Raw genomic sequence first — 20,670 nt, 5'->3', positions numbered from 1 at the left:
GAACAAGCAGAAATGGGGAGAAATGCCCCAGAAATCTCATTTAGTGTAACAGAGAAAAATGCTGGTACCTTTCTGCTTTCTTCCCTATATTGTGCCCAGTGCTCTGCTTGTCAGTGAAATGCTGCACTACCTTAGCAAACTACAGGTGAAAAAGAGGCACAAGTTGACCTTACAACTTAACAGAAACAGCAAACAAAAGCTTTACTTTTTCAGAGGTATCCGATGTTTTATCTTGTTCCTTAGTCCACCTCACTGATTTGTAAGTTTTTTTTTCCCAGATAATTATGCAGTGATGATAAATATATCTTAATAATGCTTTTTTTCCTTGCTGTTTGGCTTTGCTTCTCGCACCTAGGCTTTCTCAAGTTTTTACAAGGAAACCTTGTGTAGGCAGGTCAAAGGTAATCAGGATTGAAACTTATGCTCAAAAAGCACCACATTCTTAATTGCCTTTGACAGTGGTTGGGAAAGATGTCACTTCAGTGCAGAGAAAAGCAACCAAAATAAATTATACTTTTAATGAAGAGTTCTCTGTCTGGATGAATTTATACTGACAGAACAGTATTAGTTAAAAACTGATAGATCCTTCCACAAACACATTGCGTTTTTTCCTGTTTTTCCTCTATTCAAATGAAAAGCCATGTACACATAGTGTAGATGAACCATTTTGTCTGAGGCATTTCTTTAGGCAGGGGGCTTCTGATTTCTCTTTATTATTATTTTTAATGGGTTACATTGCTTTGAAGGAAGACTAAATAAAATCAGTATTTGTATATTCTGTTTATCATGTGACTATACTGGCAACTGCTGTATCCTGTACTAAAACTATTTTATGGTGATATAGACAAGATTCTTATGGCCTTAGAAAGGATGCTAGCTTGCATTCCTGTGTAAGGAAATATTTCCAAAAGAAATAGTAAGTGGCTCAAATATTTATTTTTATTCAATACAAAAATATTTATAGCTAACTGGCAGTGATATTGCTTCTTTGCCTGCTCTTTTAATCTTGTTTATCTCCTCAGTGTGTTCTTCCAGCTCCTGGAAATATATTCATCTCGGGTGTTCCAGATCTGCTGCTTTTGCAGCCAAAAATCGGCATCTTTTCAGTAAAAGCAGGGAGGGGACTTATCGGTTAATTTGACTTATATAGCTTATGTGTGTGTTTGTTTTATGTATTACATGCATATGTGTATGCAGAAGTTGTGACTCATTTTGGAACTGAGTCTGTTACAGTTGGAGATTGCATATTTTATTTATATATATAAATGACTGAGAAATGTTAAATAAGGTAAATTGATCTACAACGGTAATTCTGTTGGGAGTTTTAAAATATGTTTGATATTGTAAAGTATTTAAATTCATCTGTCTAATCTTACTGAAGCTAGAAAATACAAGTTATGACTGTTTTTTCACGCTTTTTATTAAGCCTTGATGTTTCTGATAATATAGCTTTCTTTTTGAGGCCTTCAAGTGGGAAGAGAGAAATATATTTCCTCCTCAAGACAAAAGAACAATGTGACTATAATCTTAGCTCTCAGTTTTTCTTTTGTCTGTAGCTAAGTCCATCTCTTAACCTGGTATGATTAATCCTGCTTGATTTGTTAATGTTTTTAGAAGTTTATGAAAGGGTGGGAAAATGGAAGGAAAGGAATACTTTCAAGTACTATCAGCGATTCTCCTGAATTGTGAAAATAGGTACAACTGAAGTCTATGTATTGGCATGTATGAGTACCCTGTGAAATGCTGGCAGGTGTGTAGCCCATCCTGAGTATAGGGTCAATGTATTTAAATTGCTGTACTCAGCTGAGAATGTATCGTTTGTGCTGAAGATCAAACACTGGCTTTTCAAAGACAAGATTTTGAGCTAGCAGACCATGGAAAACCTCCATGTAGATTAAAATCTCATGAGTGAGGATGAACCTTCAGAATGTAAATAAGCAGAAGAGCCTGCTTGCAGCTCCACATGAGGTCACTTCTCATGTTACCTGTTCTATAAAGCAGAAAGCTTAAGCAAGCAAAAACTAAAAATACTGTTTTGTAAATAAAGTGAGAAGAAGAAAACAGACATGAACAACACCTTTCATAGATACTGAGTGTTTGCCACAACAGCAGTCTGGTGACAGAGAGTTAATCAACATAATTGCATGTTGAATAAGAAGGTATTTCCTTTTGTTGCCTTTGAATGCGGCACTTCTCTAACGGAATTTCCTCTTGTTTATGTGCTCTCTTGCTGGGTGGGCAGAATCTCTCCAAGTAACTCCTGTCAGCTGGTTTCTGTTTAATGGTTTTTGTGTTCTTTTTTTTTTTTTTTTTTTTTTTTTCTTTTCACTGATGTTTTTCACTGCTGCCCTTTGTTTTTTGTCTCATTTTGCTCTGAAGTCATAACTTTCTCTTATACACTAGTGCCAATTGCTACCACTAGCTTATCACTGTTCCTTTAGTATAAAATGTGATATCAGATGGACTTGATTTTCTCAGGTCCCAGTTAGATAACAGATGTTTCCTTCCCTGTGCACGTTCCTCCTTTGGACTCTCAGACATCCACCAAATGATGTGTATTCTTATTTTTTTTGGAGATGCCTGTCTACACATAGCATAGATTATATGTCCACTTAGCATATATTACATGGTAATTTTTTTTATTTTTATTTTTTTTTTGCAATTATTGCCCTGGACCTGATATAAGTGGATGAGCAGGAGGTAGTATGCTTTCGATTCTCATTATCAGTTTGCTTTCTTATTCTCCCTTCCCCTTGGCATTTCTGGTTCCTGTCTCCTGTCCATCTAATAGTTACATGATGCTTTTCTTCTGCTGCTTCTGACATTCCCATCTGGAGATCTCCACTTCCTCCATCTACTTTCAGCCCTTGCAGGCCTCAGAAACATTTATCCTGTTAGTTTGCATTCAGAGAATCTTGCAGTTTGTAGAGGGAAACAAATAGACCTTGCAGTGCAGAGGTGTACCTGAAGAGAGCATGTATCTACACCATGTCTTGTCAGCAGATGTAAGCTTGGTCTGCTCATCTTCAGCTTGCCACACGCTGTATGGAGCCAAACCAGAAGCCCACATCCATCGTTAGCATTGTGTTGAGCCTGAGCTAATAAGCTCGGTCTCTTGGCAGGATGTGTTAGATCAGGCTTACTGCTGTGCTAATTGTGCTTACACAGCTTCCAGTTTGGAGCTGGCTCATTTACAGCTGGCTTGGATGGTGGCCAAGGAAGCTCGCCTCTGCCTGCAATATGCCATGTAGACATACACAGATCCAGCACTTGAACGTGTCTGTCAATAGCAGGAAATTATATTTGGAGGGAGGAGAAAATCTTTGGCCTAAGTGCATGCGTAAACAAGGGCAATATTAATGAATGAGGAAGTAAGCAACAGTTTTAATAAGGAAAAGGAATAATTATTCCAAATGTAGAGTTAAAACCACAAGTTGTTCTCGGCCCCTATGTTTGGCCCCATCTTGTTTCTCATTTGCCACTTTTACAGTATTTCTTGGGAACACTTCCCAGGCTTAAGGCATTTGGCTGCAGAAGTGGTGAACAGCCTGATGCTCTAGCTGGGAGAGACAAACTAGTCTAACCACAAGGATAGAAATGGGCCAAGTTTGAGAGAAGAGAGGTGATCTTCCTTTGTTTTTAGTCCACTCTGTTTTTGTCTACCCTTCCCCTACTTCATATGTTAGCAAAATAATTTGTATTTTGGTTATAGTGAGGTACCAAGAATCTGTTCATCCCAGCATTTAAGTGCTACAGTTACCAAAATGTATAAAACTCTTACTAGTAACGGGAATTGTATAGTTTAAAAAAAAAAAACAACAAGGCAGAGCTGTAAAAAGGCAGTGCTTGTTTATTTAGGTTTGGGAAACCAGCACTCAGCATGGCTTGAAAGCCACATCCTTGGCTGGCATAGACTGGATTCATCAGTTACCAACAGCTGTGCTGTTTACTTTAGCACTATGTGACCCCACAAATACTGTCCTCTGCCTGTGCAGCAGTGTAGTGTTAGAGGGAAATGTGTGCATGCATATGCACATACACCTAGAGAAAACTGGACTTGTCTCTGCCTTTATTGTGAAATTATGCAGTTGCTCTTCAGCACATTGCTGTGAGCCACTCTTAAGTATTTGAGCCCATTTTTCTCAAATTATTTTCTTGATCATAATTGGCCATGCACCAATGCATTAATTTACTTGGCAGTTTAGAGGCCCACTTCTCCATTTAAGCAACCCTGAGAAGACAGTACCGGCCTTTTACTTCTGGAATTGCTGTTATTAGAACAACTAGGTGAACATACCTCTGCAAAGACAGAGTTAAATAATGATTTAGCTCCCAGAATTAATTTGAAATTTCAGCAGCATTAAGTAATATTTTAGTGGCAGCATAATCCTGTAGCAACTCTGCAGACCATGCTGATGTGGAAGTGTACCACAGTATTTAAGTGACATTGGAACACCATGGTATTATATTCAGGTCATTAGGGGATATTTTTCAGGATTTAAGTTGTCTGGCAAAATGTCAAGGGCGATTCATATAATCTGTGTTTCTTAGTATCTCCAAATATATACAAATTGGGTTGGGTTTTTTGGGTTTGTTGTTGTGTTGTTTTGTTTTTTTTTAATTATGTGTAACTCTGTAGTGTCCCTTCTCTGTCTTAGTCTGTATCCCTTGTGCACCACTTGCACCATCAACAACACCGAGAGAGTAACTGAAAGGAATAATGGATATGGATGGCTCAGCTGGTTGGTAGTGCAAGTGGAAGAAACATTGTGCTTGATTTTCTTCTTTATGAATCGAAGCAATTAATAGCTAAGCATAATACTGAGTGTTTGGCTTTTGTGATCGGTGTCAGCAGGTGTCCAGAATGGTGGAAAATGCTGAAATCAAAGGTGAATGTTTTCCAGAGTGGATCCCTAATGCTGACCTTTGAATAAGGCAGGGCTACTCTTCTGCAATTGAATGCACCAAGGGAGTTGGACACCTGTCTCCCTTTGTGCCCTAGAAACTCAGTCTAAAATCGTGTGTGTGGCCCATCATAACTGTTTTGTTACCTCTTTTGAAATGTACTCATCATTCAAACAACTAAGGTTGACTTCAGACAGAGGAAGATTAGGCTGTGAAAAGCATGTGTTCTTGGCAGCCTATTGCTGTCTCTGAACGAAGTTTCTGCCATTCAGATGTCAGCTAGGCAGCTCAGATGATTATTCCACAAACTATTAGAATCAACCTGAGCTAAGCTAGTTTAAACATGTAAGTAGTAGCTTTGGATTATTCCTTCTGCAAGGAACAGATCATTACAGAAGTAGCCCAGCTGGCTGTTAAAAAGTAAATTTTTCCATGTGACTCTTCCTTGTCTTTCCTTTGCCAAGTTTTAACTAGAGTTTCTGGGATAATGATGCTTGGAACAAATTAAAATAACAGTAACAATAAAAACGGTTCAGTTAAGGCAAGAGAAGATGAAGGGATACCTAACTTCTGATGGTGAAAAATGGCAGTAGTGAGTTGCTGTTTGGTTAGGTATTGATACTTTTCAACCAGTAGAGTCTCAACCATGTGAATAGGATACATGGTTGTGCTCAGAATGCTTAGGGGGAAAATAAAAAAGCAACACTTTGCTTACTTGAACAGTTTGTTTTCTTCTAGCCTGCAGTATTGGCCAAGTGCCTCTATGGTAATTCCTGTTTTCTTCTTGCTGCACTCCATGTGATGGGAATTTCTTAGAAACATCCCAGGGGCAAGAGGTGTGTTTGGCTGCTGCATGCCAGTGCGCTAAAGCAGTGCTGAAGGTGCTGGAATTGATTTTTATGTGTCTCTCCTAAAATACCCTTCACTACACTGTTACAGAGTCTTGCAAGGCCCATTCATAGAAGAACAGTGGCCCTGCATCAGGGGAAACTGCTTTGCTTGGTCGATCTGCTGTCAAAGGTGATTGTGGAGGCAGACCAGCAGGTTAAGCCCAGCTATGGACAACAAGCTCATGAACAGGTTCCAAAGGAAGCATATGTTCTCATCTGTGAATGCTGGGGAGTAGATGGGAAACAAAGCACAGATAGTGGCTGGGCTCACAAACACACCTTGTCTGTCATCCCGGGAGGCAGAATCCCAAGCTAGGTGGATCACTAGATTTAACCCAGCATGGCATGTCTGTGGTTCCCACGGCATTCAGGTTTATAACAATGCTTAAATTATTATTCATACTGTATTTTAAGTTACATCAACAAGAGTAGCAGAGGTGTAGGCTAAGTAGTCTTTATTCTTCTATTTTTTTTAATTTTTTTTTTTCAGAATTAAACAATAAACTTTTGTTTATTATTTGGGGAATTTTAAACAATCTACTTATAAAAGAATAATGTTTCAGGTAAAAAATTGTGGACAGCAATCTCTCAGCTCTGTTATTGCTTTGGTTGCCATTAGTTTTTCATTTGAGATGTACAGCAAGAAGTCAGTTCCATCCCACTATTTCTGGTAGCAAATTAAAGGCAGTTGGATTTCAGTTTGGAAAAATGGCCATAAACAGAGAACTCTCTGGGGATTGGGTTTCTGCAAATCTGTGAAGTTGCTAATTACTCTTATGAGCTGTTGTATTAAAGTAAAAATAGAAAATGTAAAATATTGATTATATATGCAAGTACAAGAAACATACATTTGTGTACTAGCTCTTTAGAATCATGTAGATAAAAATAGTTTTAAATCACATTTTACCTTATAATTTGGCAGAAAAAGTTATACTGTTGCTATTGAGGAAATATATATGAACACGAGGCTTGCGTTTTGTGGAGTAAGTTTTATTGCATCTGTATCGTTAAATGAAGTTAACACCAGAAATCTTCTGGGTCTCTTTTTTTTTGTACGTAAGAGACATGTGCATGTTATCATGGTGCGGCAGTGAGCAATACACTGAAGTTCAGACTGGGAGAGATCTTAGCCGTTCCACCAAATGCATGCTTTAAACCAGGTATTTGCTGTAGGCCCTTTGAACAGTGATCTGGTGTTTCATGTTACTGTGTCATTTGAATGGCCTTGTCAATATTTTTCCTAGTGCTGCAACTCCTTTTTCTTTGCACTTATGTTTAGGTAATTTAGCAAATGCCTTTCTCAACCAAAATAATCTCACTGATTTAGTAGTATATAGCAAAATCCTGTTTTCTGTTTGTTTGGAACTAGATGATCTTTAAGGACCCCTCCAACCTAAGCCATTCTATGATTCTTCCCATGTCATTGCATCCACTGTGAGTTTTTGTTTTGAACCGTTGCCAACTATAGTTTTCAGCCAGTAGCTTTCAAACCGTTCTCTGCCAGTGTCTTCTTAAAATGACTGGTCTGGGAGCTTTGAAGACAACATAATTCTTTGCATAATCCACATATCTTCTAAGATGGTATGTATATAATATGTTTTGAGTAATTACATAATAAAGTAGCCATCCAGTAAATGATAGTGTTCCTTAGTAGGGAGCCTCAATAATATCTCTGGCATAAATAAAACTTTCTTTTCTTAAAATAGCTATTGTCAAATTGCTTTAAGTATTAGTAGTGTTTATCTCAAATTGAACTGATTTCAAGTTCACTTTCTGCTTTTTCATAGAATGATTCTTCTTCATTGAGAATGAACTAGAGTATTTTAGAAATAGGGTTGGCTGTGGTATTTCATTTCAATGCTTAGTCCCTGACTTAACAGCATCTTGCATGGCTGTTGGTGTTAGTCTCAAATTACCCTTTATTAAAGAGCTTGTGTAACCACTATCCATGCTGGTTCCTAACCAGATGACATTATACACAAAACCAGGGAATTGAACAAACTTGCCCATTTTGTTTCATAAAGGTAGTTGGATTTCGGAAAACAGGTTAGTGGATTGGAATCAGTTTTGATATAATATACAATAATCATTATTGTCAATAATATACAACATAGAGCATTTGGAGGATTGCCTTTGCCTTCTGTAGCTGGTAAATTCATTTCTTTGCATATGAATACATGCACAATCAAGTTTGCAATTGATTTTTTTTAAATTTTTTTTTTTTTTGCCACACACGAGCACACCACATTATCATGTTAAAGCTTCAAGCTAAATGTGCGAGCCCAGGTGTCATGTTTCTAATGCCTTTTGCATGAAATGTGAAATAATTGCTGAAGTGTAAGTGCATATATTTGTGGAAGGCAAAGTACAGACACGCTCTCTGATTTCAAAAGTCTTAGGAAAATGTGTGTGATGAGGCCACACAATCTTCAAAATGTTAGTGCTCTTAAATTTTAAAGTTTTCAATCTTTAAAGTGAGTGGATGATAGAATATTTTAAATACCTCCGTATGTGTTTATATTTAGTAGGAGTAAAATCACTTACACAGAGCTAACTGACTACTACTAACATCTGCTGAAGTCATTTTCATGAAATGTTTCTCTTAAGTTTCTGTGCTGTGGAGCAGTGGCCACCTACCGAGATGGGAAGAAACATTCAGGTGTGGCATTTGATTAAATAAATGAAGCAAGAGAATTGTGGATAAGTAAAAATAAACGGCAAGGAGATAATGGAGGGAAAGCAAAAAATGCTCCTATGCAAAGAGCAGCAGACAATGGCCGCCTCTTTAAGATGGTGCCAAACCCCTAGAAGGATCAAAGGCTTTATTCTTGTTGGAAATACTGAAAGAAGGTCAAGTTCAAAAGTGGCTTTGAGTCAAAAAGGAAGGAGGAGAGGGCTATGGTTCAATCACTGAGACAAGTAACTCCAGATAATGTGTAAGTGTCTGAGATGTCATCAAGAGGGCTGCTGCCTAGGAAGAGACCTGCCTAGCTTGTATTTTCAGTATAGAGCCACATTAAATCAATATTTGAAATAGGCTGCTCCAGGTGCAGGTTATCATTATACCCTATTTACTGTCCTTTATTGATCCTCTGCTTCCATGTATGTTACACTGGGTCTTTTGAGGCCATATGCCTTGGTTGTCTTGTGGCAATAAGTCAAGATGTTCTATAAACGCTTCCTAATGAATTATGGGGGGAAAAAAATAACACTCTTCCTTAACTGTTTAAGATTTCTAGGAGGAGAGTGAAGACTCTTGTGTAATTTAACCCTGAAACTTGTGTAATATAAACTGTGTTCTCTCAAACAAAGCTATAAATTGGCATGAATGCTGAATATACAACATTGTCTGTATTGCCACCGTATCACCTTGAACTCATGGGTAAATGTTTTTGTTGTGCATGGATGGAAGTGATACCTAGCCCAAACATATAGAAAACTGAAGTTAAAACAAGTTTTGGTAAGTGATAAAGTTGTTCTGAGAAAACTTTTTTTTTTTTTTTTCAATATATGATTTTTACAACATTCTTCTGAACTTTACCAGTTTCCATTTCTCAGGAATAAAGACTATGTAAAAGCTTGGGTAAATTGCAAGAAATGCATATCCTTGAGGTAAATGTCAGTGTGACAGCTCTTGGGACTATATGTTATGAAAGGATTTTTTCAAAGAGCATGAGCAGCTAGAAGACATCTGTTTCCAGCTGTGTCTTGTTGTTTTTTAGAAACACTGGTGGGAGTAAATGGGTAATTTGGTTTCTGTGCTATTACTTTTGGCTCCTTCAACCTTGCTTGCCAGAGAGAGTGCTAGTGAAGTAGCAACTCTAGTTGGAAGCTGTAACTAACAGCATACCCCAGGGGTCAGCACTGGCTCTTGTACTCATGTACATCATCCTTGATGATCAGGATGATGGGGCAAGTTTGCTGAGGGTACAGAACTGAGAGGAGTAGTTGATATATCAAAGGGCTTTGGTGTCATTCAGAGGGGCCTGAAAAAACTGGGGAAATTTAGTAAAGGGAAAAGTAAAGTTCTGCACCTGCTGAGGAACAGCCTCAGCCTGAACTGGGGCCACCTAACTGCAAAGCAGCTTGGAAGGACCAGGAGTTCCAAGTTGACACCAACTTGAACACGCGCCAGCAGTGTGTCCTTGCCCCAGTTACTGTTTATTGCTTCTACAAATACCTACTGATATCTTGGGCTGCATTAGCAGTGTTGCTGACAGGCTGAGGGAGATGATTCTTCCCTTCTGCTCTCCTGGTGAGGTCATACCTGCAGTGCAAGGTCCCCAGTGCAAGAGAGACAAGAAGATATCAAAGGGTCTGGACCACCTCTCCCATGAGGAAAGGGTGAGTGGGTTGCAACTTCTTATTCTTTGGAAGAGATGCCTTAGAGGAACATGACCAACAGCAATACTTGAAGGGAGAGTGCAAAGAAAATTGGGCCCAGCTCTTTTCAGTGGTGCCTATTGACAGGACAAGAGGTAGTAAATACAAACTGAAATACAAGATCTAAACATGAGAAAATACTTTTCATATGAAGGTGGCTGAGCACTGGCACAGTTGCTCGTAGAGTCTCTTGAGTCTCTTTCTTGCAGATCTCCAAAAAGCACCTGAATGTGGGCCTGGCACCATGCTTGGGTGTCTGTGGAGCTGGGTCAGGTGGACCTAGAGGGCCCTGTCACACTCAGCCTTGCTGTGATTCTCTAACTCTGTCCATGTTTTCAGTGAGGTGGGTCCTCACACACTACGACCCACCAATGATTTCTATGTTGTATATACATACGTAGGATTTAGTGATCTTATTCCTGGTAATTTCAAAAATTACCACAGAATGAAATCTGAAGGAAATTGCATAACAAGCACTGTGAGACCAATACTTTTGCTGTAAGAGAATGTATTCCCGCAGGTAGAACAGCCAGCCAAAAACAAGGGGGAGGGAGGGGGATGGGGGCTATGGGGGCCTGGGTGGTAAGATGTGCATTTGTAGCTGTAGAATGCCTTACTGGTTTTGGGAGTCCTCTCCTATAAATGTCAAAACAAAAATGGCAGTGGGCCTGATCTCAGATATATATACAAATGTTTTGATTAGATAGTATCTGGATTTTAGAAATAGATGAGATCTAATATGCTAAGAAGGAAGGATTTCTTCAATTAAAAAAATCAAATCAAATCAAAAACAAAACTTTATAGCACCCTGAGCCTCTGATAATCTAGCAAGAGATACTAACAGATTGATGAGGAAGTGTCTTCTACAGGCATCTCAATATTTTAGCTGTAGTTTTTCAAAAAAATTGTGAGGTGTAATGCTATCAAATGAGATACAAGAGTCTGAAAACCCCCACTCAATAAGCTGATACGTTCTTCAGGAAATTGATGATATATCCAAAGCTGTTTTTCCAGATAGCAATCACTGGCACAGCTTCCCAAAATGAATGTGAAATCTAAACACTGACAGACGCCTATGTCTGCTTATAGAGGTGCTGGTTTTGTATACAGACTTCTGGTCTTATCTTGAAAGGGATTCTGACACACAACAAAACCAATGAAAACAGTTTCAGCCAGCAGTACTTTCTTGTGACCTTACACATTCCTTGGTTTTTGTTTGAGATTAATGCAAAGAGGATTTGGTGTTTTCTTTTTATTTCTTTCTTCTTCTTTTTTTTTTCTTTTTTTAATGACCAAACATACTGGATAAAAGCAGGTCCTGCAGTTAAAAGATAAGATACATATTTAAACTCAGGCATATTCTCCCATATTGGAGGAAAATTATGAATGCATGTCTTTTTATTAAGTCTTTGTGTGCAGGGCATAGAAGGCAACATCTATATAGGTTGTTTTGTTTGCTTATATATTTATTAAGTTATTTATTTGGAATAGCTGAACGTTTTCTCACGTGGATCTATCTTGTGGTTAATCTGGAAGTTTTGTTTGCTCTCAGAACTGTATGAATGAAGTAGTGTCTGCTGGACAAACTGCTGTTTTGCATTAAAGTTGCTTGATAGGAGGAGAACCAAGATAGAAACAACAAAACATACGGGTGTGTGATAGATTGTAACCTCTTTCAAATAAGTGTTCCCAGGTTACATCTATTAAATTAAAAGCTACTGTCCCAAAGGGCACTCTTCTGTGTTAGGAGAGGAACCATAGTGGTGTTTGTGTGGGCCAGGAGTATCCCATTGAGTGGGGTGAGCCCAGGACAAAGCTGCTGAGCCCAGGGACCCAGCAGGAAGCATGGAAGTTCAGGCTCTGAGAGTTAGATGGGTGGCGTTTGGTTGGGCAGACCATTTGTGCTTTACAGACCTTCTGTGGTGACCTTTAGTGCAGTGAGTAGCAAAAATGGGCAATCCTTGCCTGGGCTGAGTCATTGCCTAAACAGCCAAATACATAAATGAGCTGAATTTTCACTGAGTGGCTTTTTCACAGACTGCTGTAATTCCAGCTTGTTCCACTTTCCCACCTACATAATAAGTGATCTTTAGTGTTTGCACATGGATGTCTTGGAGTCATCAATTATTTACCTTCTTGACTGCATGTGTGTGAGAAGGGATTTGGTTATTCTGGTTTTACAGGATGCAGGCAGGGCACGATCTGCCATGCAGGATGTGTCTGTGATGCCTTGCACTGCTCCACAGAATATCATACAGCTCTGCAAAAGCTATGAGGAAGGGAGTTTGTCTCTGTTTTGCTTTATTCTTAGAGAACTGAAGAGCAAAATGCTGCAGTCATCTGACAGGAAAGAACATTGCCTTTGCTCACTTTCTGTTTAATATCTGGGCCCTTATAAAAAATAAAAAAATTTAAAAAAGGTTGCTGTTTCAAAGCCTCATACTGGTATAGGAGTCTTGTGTCTACTGAAGTTAGCCCACACCAGCTCAGCTGCTGTTCCTTTGAAGGCAAGGTGCAATATGTTGTTTGCTTAGCCTTGGCAATGCCGTTCCCTCCCCAACTTCTTTGTCCCTCTTCTCCCCTTCCCCCACCTTCCCAATTATTTTCCAGAGCCCTTGGCTTGCTGCTTCTGGGGCAGCAGCAGCAGCTGCTCGTGCTGTCCTGTAATTCTTCCATCACGGTCACAGGGGACTGGGAGGGAAAAGGCTGTCTGTCTCAGCAGCAGTCCACCAGCTGCTGCTACAATGTATAATGCACAAATTTGCAAAATATAGCTTTTAATTTTGCTTTGCAGTCAGAATGAAAAACTAGAACACACCAGCACTGCCATCATTGATTGATTAATACAAATCCATGTTCCTGCTTCTTGGTTCAGACTCAGACCAAAAGTACTGGAAGTGGCTGAAAATAAAAGGTAAGAATTCTGACAGACTTTCAAACTGATGGAGTAATTGATGATACAGTGCTGTGTGTGTATGCTTGAGAATATGCTACCAAAAAAAAATCTGTTGAATAACACAAAATATTCAGCTACATTGGAGTGTAAATTATGCTTATGGTCCTCTTACCTTCTGAAGTATGCAGATAAGAAGGGTTTCTTTGTTCCAAGTGTCAGTGAATGAGGGAGTTCCACAGACTGGAGCATAAGTAGTTTTCCTGAAATCTGTATTGAAATATTTTTGTTGCTGTTGTTTTGAGGCTTTCTTTCAAGGGATCAGAAAGAGGAGAAAGGATGAAAGGAGAGCAGGGAGCGTAGTTACTGTCTTTTGTCTCCTGGCCATGAGGTTAGAGCATCGACAAGACTGCTTGTTCTGTGCCCAGTCATGCACTGAGAGTAAGGAAACAGCACACAGAAAGGGTAAACAGTCCCCACACTACCATTGTAAATAGGTTTGTAACCTCTTTAGTGTGTGCTTATGAATGACCAATCTTTTTGTGGAACCATTTGAGAACAACTAGCCAAAACATGGCCTGAATTTGTTACAGAACTAAATACGCACGGAGTAGTTTGCGTAGCTCAGAAGAGCTGAACTATAAAACACTGTTCATCTATAAAAATAATCCATGTGGTTGTGGCACATGTTGGCTGAAGAAAGACTGCAGCACGTAAACCTGAGTGAACTAATTTTACCACAAGTCAGTTTTGCCGCTAATGTCCCTGGAGACCCTGTTGACTGTTTTGTTTTTCTCTAAATGCTCTGAGATCCTTTGTCATGGAAGCTGTAGGGTAACTGCAGAGCATGGAAGTTGGCACAGGAACACACCATGTTGTTATGGGGAATGTGGGACAATCTTGACCAGGCTTCTTGCTGTTGGCAGAGGTGGTAGCAGCTGACTGTCCACTTTTCTCAGCTGGTTTATTCCAGAGCTAGAACCTTGGAGTAGCCAGCTGCTGTGCTGTAGTGCTGGCTGGAGGCTGCCCAAAGGGACTGTAGGGATGGGGCTGGTGGTGGTCTGCTGTCCTTCGGCATGCAGGACACAATGAACCCAAATGCTGAGCAATCACTTGTCCTGTTTTGACCGAGTCCACATTTTTAACTATTCTGCTGAACATCTGTGAGTGTAGTAGCATGCGAGTTGTACATTTTGCTTCTAATTAATATACATCAGGACCAAACATAAGCTTCAAATGCAAATTTGCCTGAATTTAGGTGCAAGGGGGTCTGAACCTTACCATTGTGGAATAAGCTAAATCTATCAGTAAGGACATAGTGTGGTCTTTTTCTGATCCCCAAACCTCCCATCCTCATTTTTGTAGTTCCAGTGTGATGTTAATGTCAAAAAATCTGAAGTAAAAGTATAAGGAAACTCTCATTTCACCAAGATTTGATACTCCCAATAACTACATAGCACAGATATGCTGGCAGATCTGAACTAAACCTAGATCTGTCCTTGGGACTCCAAAGGAAAAAAAAAAAAAAAAATCAAAATAGCACACTGTGTACATGTGTGCACTGATTAGCTTAAATCTGCTGAAATTCTCTAGCATGTGAAAAACACAACCCCGAGTGTACACCATGCCTTCCAGCTCCAGGGCAAATACACTATGAATAGATTTATTACATGGTGACCCATTATACAGGCACCTGGGAGGGAAGAGAAAGGAAGAGGGGTGTTTTGCCTGAAGTTCTTTCTGATTTTAAAATAAACAGGGTATGCTCCAATATTTATATAAAAGTAATGTTCGATGGTCTCATTTAATTGGGAAGAGAGGTCAAATCCAGGAAAGTGCTGATGCTTTATGCAGCTAAAATTAAAGTGTGCTGCCTGCACACTTACACAGGGAAGACAGAAAAACAAAAACAGTAACAAAACCAACAACCAAACAAGAGAGACTGTACTGTGTTCAAAAGTATTCACAGCAGAATACTTGGAAACACTGCTTTAGCTCAGCTTCATAATATTACACATGGCTAGTTTTTCCAAAGTACCAGAAATTGACTACTGAAAACAATCCGAGCTTTAGACACTAAGGGAAGACTGCTAGAATACATTTGAAGACTTCAGTGGTAGCAAACCATGTTGGATCTTGCTAACTTTCTTCTGACCATATGGCTACAAAAGCCTCCAAGACTCACAGAGAAGATGCTAAGAAAGCAAGCTTTCTTTTTCCAATATGTGTTTTCATTCGTCTTCCTCTGGCAATAAAAGCATCTACCTTCTGCCAGTGTTTCCTGAGTTATGCAGTGAATTCTTTTGAAGATTATTAAATTGGCATTTTCTTGACTTTTCCTTTCTTTTAAAACTAATATCTTTAACATCTGACCAAACTCCCAGGCAGAGCTATTTCCATGCAGTAGTAGTAATCCCAGCGCTACAAACAAGATGCTGATTCTCACTAGGTTCTTACTATGCAAGCTGTTTTCCATCTATTCTGTAAGAAATGATTTTTAATTAAGAGAATGGCATTAAATTCTCAATGACAACCAACATTTACTTATTTCTTCCCCTGTGGGGATTTGATCAATCTCCGCACCTTCCTGTTTAGACACTGTGCACACAGAGTATCACTTCAGGGGCACAGCTAGTCCGTGAATAATTGAAGGAGTGGTTTTGGGGGGATTACTTTGAACTTTTTCAGCAGCTACTGTCTGACTATGCATCTGCTGTGTAACTCTCTAAACATCAAAGTTAGAAGGTAGCCTTTACTACATTTCATTTCTATAAAACTTTGTGCAGCAGGACCATAATCTGTTGATCCATTCTGGTGATGAGAATAATACATTTTAAGAAAAGAAGTACAGGGGAAAAGAATAATAGGAAATAATTTCAGAAGAGGGAACTAAAAGCACATTGCAGTCCCTATGACAGAATATGATATTTAGGCAATGGAAAACTGATTCCTTAATTCCACAGCCAGAAAAGTCCTTAGGGTGATGAGGGCCTGGCACATGGGTGCTGTGTCATAAGGCCAGGGCTGGATGATGCCCTGGGCTTCTGATCTGCTGGGTGGCAGGCAGCCCATGGCAGGAAGTTGGAGCAGGGTGGGCCTTAAGGCCCCTTTCAACCCAAACTAGTCTGTAATGCTGTGATTTCTATGATCAGACCTGTTAAAAATATATATTGTTCAAGATCTTGCCTTTAAAGGGAGGGATAGACAAAGAGGTAAGAAAAAAGGTTCTGCACTTGCTAAACATGTCACTTGGGATAGCATCACTTGTTTGTCCTGAGTAAACACAAAGGCAGATCAAGGGCCAGAGGATAATCTTTCACTCTAAATTATTTTCCTGTAATATCTGAGGCTGCACAGTGTAAAATCAGGAGAGTGGAGAAGGCTTTCCTCAGTCTCTCACTTTGCCTGCTGATACAGGCATGATTACATTATACAAACATTTGCTCCATTAATTGTGATTATTCCTAATCCTGCATTTTGCTTAATGGCAAAACATTTCACTGGAGGGAAAAAAAAAAATTAGATTAAAGTAAAGACGTTCAGACAGTAGAGGCTACTAATTGAATCTGGAAGGGATACTCCCCTGATATAAAGTCAAAATTGCAAAAGTTATTACTGACGTAACTAGAGGAGTGATACCTGAAAATCCTTAGATGTTATTGTAATAGCTTAATGCCACATTGAGGCCTTGCAGTTCTTCTGCGGAGGCTAGCGGTACTTTCACCAAGGCCAAACCATGATGTGGGAAAGTTTATGTAACCTTCCTGCCCTGGCCTACACAGACAGGAGCTCTCCTGCAGCTCCTCTCCCTGCTGGAGAGCCTGAGCCGGGTGGTGGTGGTGGAGGTGGGCTGCGTGCAGGAAGGTATGAATGTGGGCACTTCTTGGGGGAGGTCAGAGACATGCAGTGCTGTGTCTGAGGAATGGTGTGGCAGTGCTTCATAGGTGAATCTTGAGGTTGTAGTGTTTGTTAAAGCTTTTGAAAGAGAACGTTATTCTAAAAGAAAAACCCTCAATTACTTTTCAGTCAAATATTCCTGTTGTTTCAAGTAGTTTAAGCCTAAGTATTTCCGGGTTATTTCCAGTTTCTTGGTGCAACACAGTTTTAGATTCATAGAGAAGCATGTAGTTTATGTATGTCATTAAGGAACTCCTGTGAAATACAGGTTCACTGATTTGAAATGGCTCTCTGATATAAGCTAATTTCTGTTCTGAGCCACCCCCACCCCTGGGTCCATTAGGCCCAAGTCAGATTAGTTCAGTGACTCTTATCAGGCCTCTTTTTCCTGTTACCCCCTGATAAATTTATATGACTTGGAGTGAACTCCAAGCATAACTTTATGCCTGCTGGGGACAGGAGCTGCATTTGCTGAAGCTCTGTGCTGGTGAACAGAACCCCACTGTGCTCTATATGGGAAAGTGTGTGGGTGGCAATTTACATGGTAAACAAAGGCAGGCAGGGAAGGCAGATAGTTAGGCTTATGTTTCTTAATGCCTAGGATCTGCTTGAAACATTGCTGTTGAGAATTAACAGCAAGAAATATCACAAGAGGGAGATTGCTGCAGATTTTGCTATTTTTAAATACTGATCTTTGATTAAAAAGAATTTTTAATTCATGTTTATTGTGAAATTTAATTTATGATGTGAAATTAATTTTAGGGATATCAACTGTCCTGATCTTGTAGTAAGAGCAAATAAAGTCTGTACCTTCATCTGTTTCCTTTAGAAATAAATGGGAAGCTTTTATTTCACAAGCAAAAAGGGCTCACAGGCAAACAGTGGACATGATATCCCCCCCTCTCCTGCCGCCTTAAATAGGTCCTTTGCTTGTTTGTCATCAGAGGTGGAGGGAAGCTACATGAATTAGATGGCAGGGGACTAGAAATAGTGTCAGGAAGTATTGACATCCTTATTTGTGCCGTGTATCTACTATGTGACCTTGGACAAGTCTCTTCACCTATGCCATATCCTGTTATTAGATTATAAATCTCTGCTGGGAGAATGCATGTTGTGGTTTGCTTTTGTGTCTAGCAAGGGGTCTATAGATGTTATTGTAAAACAAGTAATAGAAAAAAGGGCAGCAGTTTTTTCCTGGAATGCTGGTCTCTGATGGAGATAGTGTTTTCTTCTTCAATCCAGCTGTCCGGCTCTGATGCCCAGCTCGGAAACATCCTTTACTCTGTTGCCTTCCTAGTTGCAATTCTGGCAGGAAAAAAAAAACCAAAGAAAAACAAAAAAAAACTTTTTTAAGCATAAATGTTGAGACTGACTGTGTAGCCTTTGAAAAGGATGACACGTTTTCCAAAACAGAAGAAATAAGATATGGTTATTTGCAATGTGTTCTCCTCCATTAAAGTATGCTTTTTCCATGATACCAATGTGTAAGTTGGGCATTTCAGCTGTGGTGACCACATATGCTCCCCCGGGGTGGGGGGAGGGGGGGCTGCCATCCAGCAGCAGCCAGGGGAGGGGATTCATCCCACATGCATCCTTCCAGTTGTTTGAGGGAAGGATGGCTTTTATTTTTTAACTTCCACAGTATTTTGGAAACTGGAATTATATTTTTCAAGATTTTTGCTAGTAGTGTACTGATGGTAAAGGAGAGAAGTAAGATTTCCATGAAGTAGTCACTTAATTGTAGGACTGAAGTCTGTAATTTCAGAATATTATTTAAATTCAAAGTAACATAAAGATTACTTTTTAATGGTTTCATAATGTCAGAAAGGGTAAATATGTCAGTCTAATCTATGTGCCTTTGTAGAGCCAGGAGTCTCCCTACCAATATTTCTATCACGCTGTTTAATTTGTTGAAGCTTCTTTTAAAAGATGTCACATGATGCAGCAATTAAAAAAGTAAGAAAATTAAGATAGCAGAGACATGACATGAATACAGCATGGTGGTCGTGTGGTTCACATTGCTTTGAATAATATTCGTATGCTGTCCCTATTTGCTCCTCGGGCATGACTTTGCTAATATCAGTGAGAGTATTGACAAGACCTTTCCTGATAATTACAGCCTAAATATAATTAAATACGAAGGTGGTGCTAGCAAAGTGCTAATTGGCTTACTAATAAACTTCTGATTTTTTGCTTTCTGAGAGCTGCTGAATTGGCTGTTGGTACAGCAGTTCTCCGAAAGCGTAGGCACAACACAGGGCCAGAAGGCTGTCAGGATTCAGGGTGATGGCTGGGAGCAGGACATGGGCACAGAGCTGCTCAGCCCTCTGGGACATCAGGGAGGCACCATGCAACTCCCACCTAGTGAGAGAGGCAATAAGGACACTCGCTGTCATATCTTGTCTTTCTGGATGGTAATAGGCATCTTATTTTTGGTTTATATTCTTGTAAAATTGGTTGTTGGATTACAGCACTGTGGTAACATGGCAGTCTGAGTAGCATTTGCCCCCCCCCAGCAGCTGCTGGCCTGCTCTGAACAACAATCTGGTATACTAACATAAACCGAAAAGCACTGCTACTGCCATAGTAGTCTTTATAGTGCTGCCTACCTGTGATACCGTATGCGTGATGCCTTGAGCTGAGGATGGCCATGCGGTGTAGGAGCATGCTTCAGCAAGGGCCAGAAATTATTATTTCAGTGAAGTAGATGTATACAGTTTAGGAAAAAAATATTGCAAGTCATTTGTAAACAAAAGCCCCTACTTTTTTTTTTTTTTTTTTCTTCTCCCAAACAACCTATTTTTGATGGAATTTCTCTCTTCATGAAATAAAGTTCTTGAGGAATTTGCTGCTTTGTTGTGTGGTCAGATAAATTTAGCTTATCTCCTAATTTCTCAAGTAAGAGGGATCTACAGTCGAGTCCTGGTGTAGGAACGTATGTCTGCTGAGATGGTGATACAGTGAAATCTTTTTGCCTGGGTAGACATTATATCAAACATGATTTTAAACCTCTTTGTTGCATCACTTAGAGTTTTTGAAACCTTTGACTTTATCCTGTAACTGCTCTCAAGAGCTGATTTTTATCAAAGTTTCATTTTATAAATCTTTTTCAGTATTGGGATGGTGATATATCCTTGTGTAAAACCAGCTTCTTGCTGAAATCAATGAGCAGCACGGCCCAGTTGCATGCAGGGCAGTGCTATTGTGGCAGGGTTATCAGGAGGTGAAGGGCACAGATCAGCTATTGGCTCCAATAACTCCTCAGAGGAAAATATGAAATAAAAGATATCTCTTAGTATAAATGAGATAACATGGAGAATGGCTGTGGATAGATTCTGATCTCTGCTGTAAGAGGTGCAAGTGCAACAAAATTTTGAGATCATGGAAGGAAAAGGTTTAGAGGCTCCTGATTGGGTTGTAATGGGAAGAGTTCTGCAAAGAACATTCATAATGCTTGTCCTGGGTTACAACTGTGTTTCCTACTGTAAAAAGCAACACTTTTTCACATGCCTCTCAACTGCTAGGTTTCTTTGGAAGAAAGAGAATTAACACAGAAAAAGCTATCCTTGAAATATTTGTAACCATTTCTAGACCAAAGAGATGCAGGTAAGCATGGCTGCTTCTGGAAGCCAGCCTCAGCCCTCAGGAGTTCTGGGGTTTGAAAGAGTCCTCGTGGCAGTTAATGGCGCCTGAAAAAAACAG

At 39.6% G+C, this 20,670-nt stretch overlaps 1 protein-coding gene across 24 annotated transcripts in view; it reads left to right on the top strand.

Moving 5' to 3' along the window:
* Window positions 1–20,670, top strand: part of ZMIZ1 (zinc finger MIZ-type containing 1) — a 317,066-nt gene that overhangs the window by 110,381 nt on the left and 186,015 nt on the right. For 3 of the 24 annotated variants that reach the window (XM_085554192.1, XM_085554183.1, XM_085554180.1), the window contains one exon: window positions 12,973–13,092. The exons of the other annotated variants lie outside the window; for them this stretch is intronic. The gene's annotated coding sequence lies outside the window, so the exon portion shown is untranslated. The remainder of the gene's footprint in view (window positions 1–12,972; window positions 13,093–20,670) is intronic. 24 annotated transcript variants of the gene reach the window in all.

Source organism: Coturnix japonica, chromosome 8 (genome assembly GCF_054131305.1).
Source record: "Coturnix japonica strain WE chromosome 8, WE-NBRP24, whole genome shotgun sequence".
In the NCBI taxonomy this organism is placed as follows: Eukaryota; Metazoa; Chordata; class Aves; order Galliformes; family Phasianidae; genus Coturnix; species Coturnix japonica.
Note: the sequence above shows the minus strand (reverse complement) of the source record. Positions and strands in the feature narration are given on the sequence as shown.